We start from the raw sequence: 13,536 nt of genomic DNA, 5'->3' as shown, positions 1-13,536 counted from the left end.
CCAATGGGACCATCCCGCCTCACATTCAGCCATGGAGCCTTGCGCGCTGGCATCTCAGCCAGGAGGGCCTCGCGCGCTGCCAGGAGAGCCTCGCGCGTTGGCGTCTCGGATAAGGTTCCTCGCCTAGCATCTCGCCCAGGAGGGCCTCATGCGCTGGAGTCTCAACCAAGGTACCTCGCCTAGTATCTCCCGCGCTCGCTGATGACTCGGCCAGAAGGGCCTCGCGCGCTGGCGTCACAGCCAAGGTGCTTCGCCTAGCGTCTCACCCAAGAGCACCTCACACGCACCGGTGTCTCGACCAAAAGAACCTCACAAGACCTGCATGCCTCGCACGTAACCTTGAGGCATTGCGTGCATCGAGGACCTCTCTCTTGGCCAATTCTATGGAACCACCTTGTCAGGTCCCCACGAACCTTGTCAGAACCCCTTGAGGCATGTTGCATGCTGAAGAAGCCCTATCCCATTTTAGGGGAGGTGTCACCAGCGAGATACACCTCACACGTAGTTTCCATGATTACTTAGCCAAATATGGAGGAGCTCAAGACATAAATGTGCCCCCATTAAGTGGTTAAGTGGATGGAATCCACATATAGGTACGAAAAGTACAAACAAGACAAAAGGAACCAAGGTAGTGTACAACACCCATACCCTTAAGGTAGTGGTCGTATAAGAATGATACATGGAAAGTACCCCCTCAGCACGCCCATGCGGTTCGTACTGGACAAGTAGTGGGGATACGACATGGTACCGTGGCAGGAGTGCTTTTGCAGACCCCTGACGCATACTGGACAAGTAGTGGGGATACGACATGGAACCATGGTAGGAGTGCTTTTGCAGACCCTTGACCCATACTGGAGTCGACCACCACTCCTCCGACAACACTACAACTTGCAGCCTGGATATGCAGCTCTTTGTCCCTTTTCGGGACCACAATGTATCAAGAGCCATTAAATCTCACCTATATATAGATCCTCACTTCACCATTGAAGGGGGTTGGAGAATTCATTATAGGCTGAGGCTATTAAGCAATATATGAATGTTTACTCCATTGTTGATCTGCATATACTATTCCTTAAGTCTATTCTAAGTTCTTATCCAGCCATCTTCTTACTAATCTTTGGGGTTTTCCGACCTAACATCGTTGATGAGTTTCTGCCGTCAACAGTTTGGCACCGTCTGTGGGAAGAACAAGCATCAAGCCAACGTTCTTTCATCACTTCCAACGAAGAAAGATGCCAAGGCGTTCAAAACGCTTACGACAACTACAAGATGATGAGGTTCACCTGGACAGAGAGCAAATGAGGGCTTCCAGGAAAGACCCTCCTCATGGAGATATGACGGAGGAACCTCCTCCCCCAAGGGAGGAAAAGGAAGCATCATCCCCGGCTGTCCGGCCCGAAGGAGGTCATTCACAGCCACTAGTGCACCCGCACCCACATCCCCGACCCTCGGTGGCACCACGCTCTAGCCACCAAGACCCAGGTCCATCGACGCACAGGCCAGGCAAGAGTTCCCAAGTACACTCGGTTAGTTCCATCTTAAGGACCCGCTTCTACGAGGTTGAGATTCGTGAGTTACACAAAAAGAATCAGAGGCTGGAAACCACGCTAAAAAACATGTAGGAGGATTTAAACGACCTTCTGCAAGGAAAGGCAAGCATACCCCTTCCAGAGCATAAAGAGAAAGAGCGTGAAAAAAGGGAAACCACTGTCCCCCTAGACGGCGAGAGAACCCGACTTTCCACCAGCACACTCCCCAGACAAAGTACCATGAGGGACCTAGGCTGACGAAGTACCTCCATTAGCAAAGGCAGAGGGGTGACGATAGTCATAAGAATGAAGCTGAAGTCACCTCAAAAGAGATGCCCCCTGGCCTAAGAGAAAAGCCCAATGGGAAGAGGTCAGAAGTAAAAACCACACCCCTCGCAGCTCCCCCGAGGATACAACCAAAGCAAGGGTTCAGTCTGAGAACCCGCAAGTCTCTTTAAACAAAAAGAGGAGGGAACTAGACATCAAAATGCAAAGCCCTCGAGGCAAGATTATCACTGCACCTGGGGGGCACAAAGATGATGAAGAATTTGACCATGATTTGCCCTTCACAAGGGAGAACCAGGTTGAGCAAATCCCCACTGGCTTTAGAGAGCCTCGCATGACTCCGTACGAGGGTACTACGGACCCAAAATATCATTTAGACTCCTTCAATAACTTGATGAGGTTAAGAGGGATCAACAACAGAGCAAAATGCCATTACTTAGCCAAATATGGAGGAGCTCAAGACATAAATGCACCCCCTTAAGTGGTTAAGTGGATGGAATCCACATACAGGTATGGAAAGTACAAACAAGACAAAAGGAACCAAGGTAGTGTACAACACCCATACCCTTCAAGTAGTGGTCGTATAAGAATGATACATGGCAAGTACCCCCTCAGCACGCCCATGCGGTTCATACTGGACAAGTAGCGGGGATACAACACGGTACCTGTTGGTTTTTATTGATCAAATCAGAGATTATGCGCAGCGAAACAACAATCAAATTGTTAGATTAATCTCATAAGATTTCTAGATCTACTTCTTCTCATGCATATATATATTGAATCAATGACATGAACAGAAAAATTACCTCAGGTCCTTCCTAGCTGCTATCTTTTCGTATGGCTAAATCCTCGAGATCTCACACCAAGATCTTCCAAAATGTTCTCAGGCACACAAAGAACGAGTGTGGGCTCACTATACAAATAATAGGCAATAAACTATTTATCAGATGTTCTCAACACATGAGATCTGATAAAGTTTTGGACCTATGTTTTGTGAAGAACAATGACTTTTGTTTATGTCACTGTTCTCTTTCTCTGAGAGAGATTCCTAGATATTTTTCTATCCCTGAAAAATTACGTTCTATGAAAAACTGATATCCTATATATTAAAATATTTTTTATTTTAAACAAATTCAAAATAACTGATCAATTATCAAATTTTTGTTTAAATAATAATATTTTAATCATATTAAAATATCTCATTATTTATTTAATATTTAAATAAATAAAATTGTGGAATCAAGAGACTGAGTACACTCTCTTATGCGTGTAGCACAGTGCTTGTGCAATGTGCCACACATGTACCACATGCCTGTGATGGCATGTGATTTTTCCCAATTTTTATTATTATTTAAATACCAAAAATACCAAAAATCCCAAAAATAAATTAATTCAAAATTAATTATATTTTTTTAAATAAAATACTTAATTAATTAATTACACATAATTAAACAATAATTATGTTTGATACATGGAAAAATATTTTACTTATCACATAAGTCCTTTTTGCCCATTTTTTGTATTTACCTTTGTCAGTGTTTGTTTGAGCCATTTTGGGGACCATGGACCTATAACATTAAGCTCCAATAAATAAACTAAATAATTAAACTCTTTAATTATAATAGTTAATTTATTAATTCTGATATTACTCCACTATAAATTCATAATTGCACTCTTTATGTCATAGATATACTTTTACAGAAATCTTATCTTAAGTCGTCCATTGATATAACCATCTTTCAATAGTTCAACCCTCTAATTAATTAGTTCATAAATTAGAATGGAAGAATTACCATTTAACCTTTCTAATTTACTTCTTATTCCTTAAGTACCATTAATTCACTAGTGAATAATTAATCTATAATCTAATTATAGATTTGAGCTCAAAATCATTCAGTTCCAGAATTAACCCTTAAGGGAACTAATATACGATCTGTTAGGAAAGATTAGATTATGTATTGTTGATACATGTTCCCAGCCATCCATGATATTAAATCTCCAAAACAAAAGTCATTAGCCTCATTCTTTAAAGAGACCTTAACGAATGAATCAAAAGATTTAATAAACATGAACAGGAGTTCATGAACACTCAGGATTTAGGTTGATCTATAAATGATCATTAGTTATGATATGAATTACAAGTCTTTATTATTAAATGGTTTTTGGATAAAGACTTTAATTCATATTGGTCCATGTCATATATAATCATATTATATAAAGCACCTTTACCGAGATGTCTTTCCACATCAATAATCCAAATCTAGATTATTTGTATCATTATGATACTCAGTAAACCGTACTTACAACTCCAATTAAAGAATTCCATAACTTTAATTTGTTGTTGTTGACTATTTTTATTCATTCATGTGATCTTAATTCTCTTGTACTAATACAAGATCACATCCTCAATAATGAATATGGAATTTTTATGATATTTACAAAATTATTCAAACAATAATTTAACAATCTAAATATAAAAATAATAATAAACCATTGTATTTATTTATTCACAGAAAAACAAATGTCTTTACATGCTTTTAGGACACACTCCTAACAGTACCATGGCAGGAGTGCTTTTCCAGACCCCTGGCACATACTAGACAAGTAGTGGGGATACGACATGGTACCATGGTAGGAGTGCTTTTGCAGACCCCTGACGCATACTGGAGCCGACCACCATTCCTCCGACAACACTACAACCTGCAACCTGGATATGCAGCTCTTTGTCCCTTCAGGGCCATAATGTATCAAGATCCATTAGAGCTCACCTATATATAGATCATCACTTCACCATTGAAGGGATTTGGAAAATTCATTGTAGGGTGAGGCTATTAAGAAATATATGAATGTTTACTCCATTGTTGATCTGCATATATATTTCCTTAAGTCTATTTTACGTTCTTATCCAGCCATCTTCTTACTAATGCTTGGGGTTTTTCGACCTAACATCGTTGACGAGCTTCTGCCGTCAACAGTTTGTCAGTATGGCTGGGGACGTAGTTTAATAGATATGGAATCTATACCATCTTATAGATTGAATAATGGTTCCCTGTTGAGTTGACTTTTTGAATTGAAAAGGTTATGAGCACTCACGTCACAAACTTGTTGTGACACAACCTTCACTAGTAAAGTCAATCGTACTCTAGGAACAAGATATAGCTAAAAGGGTAAAACGGTAATTTTATTCTCTTTTAATTATGAACCATTAATAGAGGATTAACGTTGTATGTAATGATTATATCAATGGACACTTTATTCTTAATAAAGTACTGAGTAAATATATGTCTATAATTATCAAGAGTTCAATCTCATATTTTTAATGGAGTAATCATAAAATTAATAAATATGATTATTTAATCAAAGAGCTTTGATTAATAATGTAATATTTATTGGAGCTTGATATTATAGGTCCATAGGTCCCCAGGGTGGCTCTATCAACACCATATCAAGGTAAGAGTTGATACAAGGGTATAACTGTAATTTGGGAATTTGAGAAGAATTTTATTCTTCGGGTCAAGTATGAAATTATATGATAATTAAGGTCGAATAATTAATTTAGAATTAATTATGAATTTTGAAAATATATTTATTAATTTAAATATATAAAATTTTGAATTTCATATATATAAATAAATAAATAAATTTTTGAAATTAATTATTTTATTTGAGTGGGAGAAAATAAAATTGGTAAGTCAAAAATAGTTTTTGATTTATTGAATTTTAAAAGATGATGATAATGATGATCATCAATTTGAATTTTGAATTTTGAATTTAAATTTTGAAATATGGTTGCCATCTTTTCCTTAAAGTATAAGTAACTTATTTTGTGGGAGATTGATTTAGTTAAATAATTAAATAAAAGAAAAATACAAAATCCCTGAAAAGGGAATAGCAGTACACGCCTGACACAGTCCAAGGACTGTGCTATGCATGTACTACTTGTACTAATATTGTATCAATGTAGTTTTATTTTATTTATTTAATTGTTTAATAATTTGAAAATAGTTTTTTCAAATTCGATAAGTTAGATATTTACCTAAATCAAATTCTATCATCATTATTATATTATATTACTATTTTTATTATGAATAATATGATAATATGAATCTCTATATATATGATATAGAAGAAGAAGAAGAAGAAGAGAAATACACAACATACACACAATACACATAACACAAATCATTCAAAGCTTTTTGTCAGACAAAAAGTTTTTCCTTCTTCTTTATTCTAGTCATTCTCAGACCATAATCTAAGTTCTCATGTGTTGAGAAATACTTGTGATTCCTAAAATACAAACTCATGTTCTCTATACTCTCACACATATCTTGAGGTGTATAGAACACTCCGGAAGATCGTGGTTTGAGTGCTCAAAGCTTTGGATAAGAAGATCGTTAATAATACAAAAGACTCAAGGACACTTGATAGGCTTCAAGATGTAAAAGATTACGTTCTTAATTTTTGTGTTTATATATTCTATATAAATATATTGGATATTTATATATATATATTTGTTGCATGATTAATGTACGCCCTAAACATCCACGGGCTATTAGCGAGCTGGAAAAGGGTATAATTCTATCCGCCACGTGGAAGCCACTTACCCGGTGCTGCTGTTACGAGTCCCCACCTCTTTAGCTCGAGGTAGTCAAAGGTTAAGTAAGAATACTCGAAGGCATCGGGTAGCAGTGTGGACACCACGAGCTGGATCTACATCAAGCTCGAGGTACGACATAGAGCTGACACCCCCGAACATTTATGAAGTCAACCACGTAATGTAAACGTGCGCATATCAGACATCACGTGTCTACTCCATTCCTGAATTCTCGGACACGCAGCATAAACGTGCGTGTTCAGGCACCCCACGACTGTTTTGGGCCATGCGGCCCATTATCCCCCTTACCTATTGATTAGACAACACTTCATTGTCGGGTTTTAGGAATTAATCATAAGGGTCACAGAAGTGACATGATGGGTAAGAAGGTCACGGGATGACCCCCTTTACCAACACCCAGGTGTCTTCTCCCTATAAATATGGAGACCCTGGGCGTTGGAAGGGGTTGGCATCTAGATTGTAAAGAAACACCCTGTAAGGAATACGATAGATATATCAATAATATTTACTGGTGGACTAGAGGGATTTTAACCTTCGAACCACCTAAAAGGAAAGGAGTTATAACCTTCCCCCCATACTATTTTCACCAGTTTGGAATATAAATATTTACATATTACGGTTCATCATCTAGCACTAATCCATCCCGTTTATTCGTATAAATATCTGTTGCCGAAGAACCGCGTCAACAGTTTGGTGCTTTCGTTGAGAGCTTTTAGATTGGTGCTATTGCAGAAACCCAACCATGGTGGTTACTCGCTCGAGGCATGGTAATGAAGCTGATCAACGTGATGGGCAGGAGGCCCACCATGCCGCCATGTCCAATGAGCAAAACCCCAAGGTTCAGCAGCGACCGGGAAAGCAGCCAATGGACCAGGGCGACATTGGAAGTTCGGCTCCCTGGTCGCCTAATCTGAACCCGGATTTCTACACAGCGATAGAAATGGAAAATGCACAATTGAGAAGTCAGCTGTTGAAAGCAAACATGCAAATCGAAGAGGTCTTCGCCCGATTACCCCCTCTTACAACTGACGCTAACATCGGAAAGAGGCATTGTGGGACTCATAAGTCCCGCCGGGGGAACCGTTCCAGGTCCAGTCGGTCGGTCAGAGCCTCGACTCCGAATTCTACTCCCACGTCACACCACCAGGAAATTTTGTTTGAGGAACTTCCTAGGGCCAACCAGCAATTCAGCCGATCGGTTCGGACCTCAATTCCTAGCTCAGTTCCCCCCTCGAGTGCACCCAGGAGGGCCTGAGGAACCTCGCGAAGGAGATCCGGGGAGGGCTCGCGACGACAGCCTGCCCCGGCCAACCGTCCTGCACCACGATCAGACCACCGAGCGCAGGACGCGGTGGATGGTAGAGCGGAGCGGCCGCGACCTAGCTTAATCTGCCCTGACGGGACTAAGATTGCGTCACCAGTTAGGCATCCCCCGTCACAAATAAGATACCCATCTCCTCCCCGTCTAGTCCAAGACATTCTGGCTCATGGGAACAGCAGGAGAAATCCTCCTTCCGTCGGACCTTCCCATCGCAGCCGAGTGCCCAGGGAAATCTCAGATCCTCACCCTCAGCGGCGGGCTCCGAGTTTTTCAAATGGAAGTTACTAGACTGGGAGTCATCGAAGTGGCATGTCCGGCGAAGACCTGCGCCATCGTTTGAGTTCAGCTCAAAGCCCTCAGGCCACCCCGAGGGCCGACCTCCGAGATCGCCTCAACTTTCAGAGAGGATACCCAGCTAGAAATGGTAGTCGTGCTCACCAAGGGGAGGGTCTATCGGAAGTACGTGACAACGGGAATGTCCCACATAACCTATCTCAAGATAGGAGGGACAATAACCCGCCTAACGCGTACAATGGAACTGGAGCTGTTGAACAGCCCCAGAACAACCAAGGAAGTAACGACCAAACCCTGGAGCGTCTAGCTCAGATGGAGGAGCTGATGAGGAAGTTCTTATCGGAAAAAGAAAAAGATGAGTACAACTCGGGGGACGAACTCGAGCTCTTCGCCCCAGCATAGCAGCCACGGCGTATCCACCTGGTTTCCGTATGCTTCACTTGTCCAAATTCAATGGAGACGGGAACCCGTCAAATCATTTGGGTATGTTCAACACCCTGATGATGGCCCACAACATTGGTCCCGAGCTGAGGTGTTTAATATTTCCTTCCACCTTGACTAGGCCGGCCAGGAAATGGTTCAAGCAGAATAAAAAGCAGTCCATCAGCTCGTGGAAAAACTTTTCTGCCGACTCAAGAGGGCATTTTGAGCTTCTCAGGCTGCCTTTGTCAAAGCCAACACCCTGGCAAACGTAAAGCAACAACTCGAGGAATCTTTGAAAGCTTACCTGAGCAAATTCGCAAACGTCGTGGCTTGAGCCAGGGACGCAGATGATAGTTCCAAGCTTATGGCCTTGAGGACTGGGATCCTCGTTGGAGGCGGACTCTGGGAGGAGATACAGAGAAAAGGTGTCAGCACCATGAACGAATTCCTAAATAGGGCCTAGGGATGGATAAACATGGAGGAGGCACGAGCATCGGCCGTGGGAACCAGCCAAGCCTCTGATTAGCCTGCTGGAGTGGGAATGGATGTCATAACAGTGACCCAAACCGTTACACAAAATAACCAATTTGGCGTAGGCAAGAGAAAAGGGAGCAGCGAAGGCGGCCAGCATGGCCCGAAGAAGAATAAGCCCATGGAAAAGTTTAAGCCAGTCTACACGACTTACACCGAGCTCACAAACACTAGGGAGAACATTTTCCTAGCAAACTCTACTTGCCTCCCCTGGAAGAAGCCGGAGCCTTTGAAGCACCAGAAAGCTAAGCGGGACCCCTCCAAGTTTTTTCGATTCCACAACGACATTGGCCACAACACTAACGAATGTAGGCACCTGAAGGATAAGATCAAGACTATCATCAGAGCCAGGCCTTTGGCTCAGTATGCACGGAATAGAGTTCCCACCGGTCAACCCGCTCCAGAAGCTCCGATAAGTCAGCCCGGGTCTCGGATAAATCAGGACACCCCTCTGGAGGCCCCCATCTAGCCGGCATGAGCAGAGGTGCCCAGAAGAGATATGTCAACGAATTGAAAGCCCATAACGGAGTGGAGTTCATCCCAGAGCAGCATCTACCCAAACAACAATGACTGGAGAGGCAACCAATCATATTCACCGAGGAAGATGCCAGTCACGTCCAGTTCCCCCATAACGACCCTCTGGTCATAGCCGCCTAGCTCACCAACCGGAGAGTTAGGAGGATACTGGTCAATAATGGGAGCTCGGTGAACCTGCTGTTCCGGTCTACACCAGAAAAGATGGGTTTATCTGTCACCGAGTTGAAAGCCACCTCCATGATGCTATATGGATTTTCTAGGGAAGGGTCGGCAGCAATAGGAACAATCAAGCTGGTGATCACCTTGGGAGAGGGACCCGGACTGTCTCAAAACTCCTTGAATTTGTGGTCATCGATTGTCCCACCGCGTGCAATGCTATTTTAGGGCGACCTACATTGATAGCGTTTGAAGCCATAACCTCCATCCGCCACCTCGCGCTAAAATTCCCCTCTTCCTCGGGGATATGCACGGTCCGAGGTGATCAGCTCGCTGCCAAGGAATGCTATAGCATTTCGATGAAGGGAAAATCAAAACCCGGGCAGCAGACGATGACCATCCAGGGCGGGAGTGAGGAATCTCAGGAAATTGTACCTAGTCCTGAGATAGAAAAACCTCAGAATGCCAGAGGGGAGGATATCACCTTAAATAATGATATTGACCCCAGAGTAGGCGAGGATAGATCCGAGCTCCAGGCCATCGAAGAGCTCGAGGAGGTAAATATCGACCCACAAGACCCCTCGAAGGTGGTGAAGCTCGGGAAAAATCTATGTAGCAAGAGGAAGGCAGAGCTGATTAGGTTTCTGCAAGAAAATCTAGATGTGTTCGCCTGGTCCCATGGAGACATGATAGGGATCAGCCCGAGCATCATCATGCACACCCTCCACTTGGATAAAAACGTGCCTGTAAAGTCCCAGAAATAAAGGCGCCTAGGAATGACCCGAGCTGAGGCCCTAGAAGAGGAAGTAGCCCGACTCTTAAAGTGCGGCTTTATCCACGAAGCAAAGTTCCCGATCTGGGTTGGCAATCCTGTGTTGGTCCCGAAGCCCAACGGGAAATGGCGAACCTGCATCGACTTTTCCGATCTAAACAAAGCCTGCCCCAAAGATTTCTTCCCCTTGCCAAGGATTGACCAATTGGTAGATGCCACAGCGGGGCACGAGCTCATGTCTTTTATGGATGCATACTCGGGCTATAACCAGATCTCCATGAATCCCACAGACCAGGAACATACTAGCTTCATGACCCCAACTAACGTTTACTGTTACAAGGTCATGCCTTTCGGGCTGAAAAACGCAGGAGCTACGTACCAGAGGTTGGTAAATAGGATGTTTACCAATCAGATCAGGAAAAATATGGAAGTGTATGTTGATGACATGTTGGTCAAGTCGAAAACTGTCGATAACCATGTCTCCGATCTGGAGGAATGCTTTAAGATTTTGAGGGAATACGGCATGAGGCTAAACCCCCAAAAGTGTACTTTCGGGGTTGCGTCAGGAAAATTCCTGGGTTTCATCATCAATACTAGGGGAATAGAAGCGAACCTCGATAAGATCAGGTCACTACTCGAGATGCCCTCACCCTGGTCGCAAAAAAGACGTTCAAAGTCTAACAGGAAGGGTGGCGGCCCTTAATCGGTTTTTTTCTAAATCTACCGACAAGTGTTTCCCATTCTACAACCTGCTCCGGGGAAATAAAAAATTCGAGTGGACCGAGGAATGCGAACGTGCCTTCCTCGACCTGAAAGCACATTTGGCCGAGCCGCCCGTGTTATCCAAACCAACGACAAGAGAGCCTCTTTTCCTTTACCTAGCTGTCACGGAAGATGCAGCTAGCGCCGTATTAGTCCGAGAAGAAGACCGATCTCAAAAGCCAGTCTATTACATCAGCAAGAGACTTCTCGAAGCTGAATCCCGGTATCCGTTGATGGAAAAGATGGCTTTCTGCCTTATTATGGCCTCCCAAAAGCTCAGGTTGTATTTCCAGTCCCACTCAATACACGTCATAATCGATCAGCCTTTAAGGCAGGTTCTACAGAAACCTGAAGCATCGGGGCGTCTCTTTAAGTGGGCTATCGAACTCAGCCAATTTGAGATACTGTACATACCGCGAACTGCAATAAAAATCCAGGCCCTGGCTGATTTTGTGGCAGAATGCACAGGGTTCCAAGAAGATCCGATAGAAGAGTCAGCTCAGGCCTCATGGAAGGTCTTCGTAGATGGCTCGTCTAACGAGAACGGCTCCAGGGCTGGAATCATATTGATTTCCCCAGAGTGACATCGATTCCACTCGGCATTACGGTTCGAATTCAAAGCGTCCAACAACGAGGCTAAATACGAAGCTTTATTGGCTGGGCTAAGGGTGGCCCAGGAGCTAAAGGCCAGCTCCGTCCAGTGTTACAGTGATTCACAGCTCGTGGTAAACCAAGTGTTGGGAGAATACCAAGCACGAGGAACCAAGATGGCTGCTTACCTGGACAAGGTAAAGAAAGAACTATCCGCATTTGAGCGCAGCTCAATCGAGCAGATACCTCGGGAGCAGAATGCCAACGCGGACGCCCTGGCAAAGGTCGCCACTTCCGGGGAGGCAGAGACTTTGGGGCTGGTGCCAGTAGATTTCTTGGAAAGACCAAGCATAGAGGAAGACGAGGCGGAGGTCAAGATGATTGACACCAGACCGACTTGGATGACTCCCATCCTTGAGTATCTCACAGCAGGGAAGTTACCCGAGGGACGAAATGACGCAAGGAGGGTACTTTACCAGGCTCCGAGGTATACAGTGATAGATGGGTTTTATACCGACGTGGCCTCTCTTTACCTCTCCTGCGGTGTGTTCTGCCAAGCGAGGCGAAGACCATTTTGCAGGAGGTGCATGAGGGCTTTTGCGGAGATCATGCTGGGGGGCAAAGCCTGGCCTTGAAGATTTTAAGGCAAGGGTATTATTGGCCCACTCTGTCAAAGGACTCGATCTTCTATGTCCAAAAGTGTAACAAGTGCCAGAGATTCGCCACAATTGCCCAGGCTCCTTCGGTCGAGCTGAAGATGATCTCATCCCCATGGCCGTTCGCGGTCTGGGGGATTGACCTGGTTGGTGCCCTCCCTACTAGAAAGGGAGGAGTTCGCTACGCGGTGGTGGCTATCGACTACTTCACGAAGTGGGCAGAAGCAGATCCCCTGGCGACAATCACTTCAAAGAGAGTCCTCGACTTTGTGGTCAAGAATATTGTCTGTCGATTCGGGCTGCCAAAGAAGATCGTGTCGGATAATGGAACGCAGTTCGATAACGACCTCTTCACTGAATTTTGCGTGAGGCACGGCATTGTTAAAAGCTTCTCCTCCGTGGCCTATCCCCGGGCCAATGGGTAGGTCGAGGCTATTAATAAGACGCTAAAAGTAAGCCTTAAGAAGAGACTGGATGAAGCTAAGGGAGTTTGGCCCGAACAGCTTCCCCAGGTACTGTGGGCAAACCGGACCTCGCACCGAACTTCGACGGGTCATACTCATTTCTCCCTGGCTTTCGGGAGTGAGGTAGTCCTTGTTGTCGAAGTAAAGGTATCCTCGCATAGAGTCTATACATTTGACCAAGACCGGAACGACGAATTGCTCTGCGCGTCCCTCGACCTAATTGACGAAAAGCGAGAAGCTTCACAGCTGCAGCTCGCGCATTATCAACAAAAGATCACTCATTATTTCAACTCAAAGGTCAAGAAATGCGTCTTTAGCGTAGGCGACCTGGTACTCAGAAGAGTCTTCTTAGCCGGTAAGGATCCCAAGGACGGAGTGTTGGGACCAAACTGGGAAGGGCCCTATCAAATAACAGAGGTCGTGAAAGAAGGAACCTTCAAGCTAGCTCGGCTTAATGGAGAAGCAGTCCCACGGACTTGGAACGCTATACACCTGAAGAAATATTATCAGTAATATCTTTGTAAGGCTTAATTAGAAAAGCCACCTTTTGTATATTAAATAATGAGAGAATCTTTTGTTGGAAATGTGCCCTGAAAGCAT

The sequence above is a fragment of the Humulus lupulus genome, chromosome 1, assembly GCF_963169125.1.
Source record: "Humulus lupulus chromosome 1, drHumLupu1.1, whole genome shotgun sequence".
Classification (NCBI taxonomy): Eukaryota; Viridiplantae; Streptophyta; class Magnoliopsida; order Rosales; family Cannabaceae; genus Humulus; species Humulus lupulus.
The sequence above is the reverse complement of the archived record's forward strand: the minus strand, read 5'-3'. Positions refer to the sequence as shown.